At 37.4% G+C, this 3,496-nt stretch overlaps 1 protein-coding gene across 1 annotated transcript in view; it reads right to left on the bottom strand.

The window, feature by feature from the left end:
• The window catches only part of ABI3BP (ABI family member 3 binding protein), a 135,799-nt gene that overhangs the window by 69,890 nt on the left and 62,413 nt on the right, over positions 1-3,496 (bottom strand). The gene's annotated exons all lie outside the window — the stretch shown is intronic.

Below are 3,496 nucleotides of genomic sequence, written 5' to 3'. Positions count from 1 at the left end.
ATTACTTTCCAGCTTTGATTGCACAGAAATGGCTGAGTTGAGCAGGGGTGGGATGGAGCGTGGGGAGAAAGCGGAGCACCAAATGGCCTTCAAAGCAATGTGTATACATGGATCTTGGCACTCTCCACAGCTGCTGGAAGTGATGGCAAGGGATGGAAAAGCCAATGGAATTATACACTATTTACCCATCAAGCTCCCTCTGGTTTCCATGGAGGGATGAGAAGTGATTTTCAGGCCTGATCCCTGGGTAGCTAAGATCAAATATGAAAATAATCTTGAAACAGTAAGTGAAATCAGCCTTTGGGTAAGGCGATCTTCAGCCCTTAGCAGGTCCAAGGGACATAAATTTATTTTAGATTTCTTGTATACACATTTCTAATTGATATTTGCTGTAGCCTACTTCATTTTTGTCTCCTGAGGTAATTTTCCTTTTTTAATACATAACATCTAATTTTAAACATTGACTACAATGCCGGCTATCTGCACCTGATCTTAAAATTCTGACCAATAGCAACAGTTGACAACAAACCCCTTCTCCCCCACACTTTAGTTTGGATTTGCCAGATAAGCCTTTTAAATAAGGCGTTACAAATGCCCAGTGTTATTTTGATACAATATRCAAAGGGTTTTCACACAAGTGATATGAAAACATATTCCTACAAATTCATATTTTGGCCAAGAAACAGATTTTCCCTGCAATTGCCACAAAGCTATTTTGTTAGAATCAGAATTATTGAGACAGACCATCCTTTGGCAGAAAATGGCTTMAAAATATTTTTATGTTTTTCTGACAATATATTAATGCAAACACAAATGCCAAAATCCCCAGATTSCATCAGGCCCTAAGACCACCATTTCTATTAGAGAAATTACATGGCCTAGAGCACAAAAGAAACATTTCTATGAGTGTATTATATGAAAAAAAAATGAAGTTTAGGTGCTGTTAATGTTAAGAACATTCATGACTTAATAAAGTATAAGGCCAAGTAATATGTAATGTATGAGTCCAGTTCTTAAATCAAGAGAGAATTCTGTGGTAACTTGGTGAGAACAATGCTGCAGACAACAACAAAGTCATGCCTGGTAAACTGCTAAAAGTTGTCTGTCTAACGAAGATAGAAATGACCTTGGATAAATAGAGTTCTTAACTTCAAAAGAAAAGTCCTGCATTCATGCAGAGGCAAGATAACTGTCAGCACCACCCACTGAGTATTAGCACAGCTGTATCATGTTTGTGTTCAGTGTGAATTGTGCAATAGATAAAACTTTTCTAAATTTATCTGTGATGAGAAGCTAMAAGAACACGGAGCAAACCTTAACAAAGCAAGACTAGAGAAAACACGAGTAGTGTATGTATATCTCAATAAGCTAATTATCAGATGACAAAAAATGCTAATGCTCATTCACCCAATTCCATTTGGTTGGGCCCAAGAAAGAGTGATGTTTGATACACTGATGTAATAAAATRTCACTTCCTTAAATCATGCTAGCATGAACAGAAACACTGATGAGAATCTCATAGCAACCCTTGACTATTTTTTTATGACTATAATCTGGGGAAAATATAATTTTCAAATGCAAATGCATAAATTGGGCCTAAAAACTCATATTTTTCATGAATACATGGAGGGGAATAATAAATTACTACCAGAAGTAACTGAAACAAATAACTTTTAGCACCAAAATGCTRTACTGCAGCAGCCTTTTGAATGTTAGACACTACTCAAACAGGTTATAACACGAAACCAAAGTCCAAACAATCAATCTCTTTAAAAGGTGCTAACTAGGTAAAGTAAAACATTACCCCTGCAAAGGATAACTGTTATGCTGAGAACCCAAAATTCATTAAAAAAACCGAGAGTTTCCTCTTCAGTGCTAAATTCTGCCCCACTGTCCACTTCAGAACCCTTCAGTAAAACAATACCAGCCTGAAAGAGCCAGAGGATCAGTGACTTGAGGTTATAACTGCTAATTACACACTGGTAATTGTTACAAATAACATGAAGCTGTGAYGAACAAATCAGACTACTGGAGGCAACATTAAAAATATAGGACATATAACAGACATCGGAATAGTACTATTTCAATATCAAGAAAAATCAAGGATAGATAATAAAATAAATGCCATTTACCAGTCTCTCGCTCTGACATTTTGGCAGATGTAGAAGTTTGGGTAGTGGACATAACATGAAGAAAGTCATGTGAGGCTGCAAAAAAATGGTGGCTTATTATTCAAAAAACACRTGAACCATCACACCACGGCTTCACCTGCAACCATGGACTCAATGGTTTAGTGCAAAAATAATAAAGAACTGAAAAAAATGGTTTAGAGTACAAAAAATAAAGAACTGAAAAAATATATTCTGCAAAATTAGCAGAATTTTAAAAAGAAAGGTTAATATGAAAAGACGTGTAAAACCACACAAATACAATGTAAAAAATCAAACAGAACGACACAAGGAAAATGGTAAAAAAAATCCCTTGAGGTTAGAAGGAATGTAAGACTGAAAAAGTACAAGAGCAGCAGCCAAGAGGAGTCAAGGAGAAAGCAAATTTATGAGATGAATAWACTGGAAAAAATCCAGTTTAAAATTTTGGCAAAAATAAAAGAACATAAAAAGTGATTCAGACAACACCACCAGGCAGGGAAACAAAAACTAATATACTTAGCCCAGSCAAATTTATACGCTTTGTTATAATTACAAGTATCTAATTTCTACACTGTGAAAACAAGAAAGCTCAAAAAATTAAGTAATGCAAGGTAGGAGATATAAATTCTGGAAAAGATGCTGAACTGCATGTCATATCTCAGTTGATATGAAAGCAAGACTAAAAGCTACAGGCGTAAGTGATAAGTCACTTAATGCTGTTCATGACATTTTTAACTTGCTCTCAACTTCAGATTTGAGGCTCACCAGCCTGCTCACGTAATAATTTGTTATCCTATGGGCCACAAAATGTTTCAAGGACACAGGACTGGTGTTGTGCCAGTGTGAAAGATGCTKTCACCACAAGCATTTCCACCCCTGTTGCCAAGTGCAATAGCCAATGCCTGAATTAAATATGGCTTTGCACATATGGCCCCTTTCATCTCCACACTTAAGCCTTGCCCCAGTTAGGTCCAGACACAGTAACAGGTGGGCTAAAAGTATAATGTCTCTTGGGACAGTTCCTGTCCTGCATTGTTACCAGATCTGTAAGAARTATCGTAACTGCCAGAGGCTGCCGGCATCTCAAAGCATGAAGAAACACCCCGTGATTCACCAAAAGCTGAAATAAGGTATTGATATTAAAAAACCTAACAAAGCCTCAAAAGCAGCAGCAGAGCATTCCTACTTCCAGGTGATGGCAATGGAAAGGTGTGGACAAAAGACAACCAGCCACTTCAGAAGTCAGTGGTGAGGTGATCAAGAGCTGCAGCCTTGCCCTGCRAATGCCTGGAGGGCAGATGAAGATATGAGATGTGCTCTTGTGCCAGCCCAGCTGGGATTGGGCT

This window comes from Malurus melanocephalus, unplaced genomic scaffold, assembly GCF_030028575.1.
Source record: "Malurus melanocephalus ecotype Western Australia unplaced genomic scaffold, MMel_1.1 scaffold_36, whole genome shotgun sequence".
In the NCBI taxonomy this organism is placed as follows: domain Eukaryota; kingdom Metazoa; phylum Chordata; class Aves; order Passeriformes; family Maluridae; genus Malurus; species Malurus melanocephalus.
This window is presented reverse-complemented; position numbering and strand designations above follow the sequence as displayed.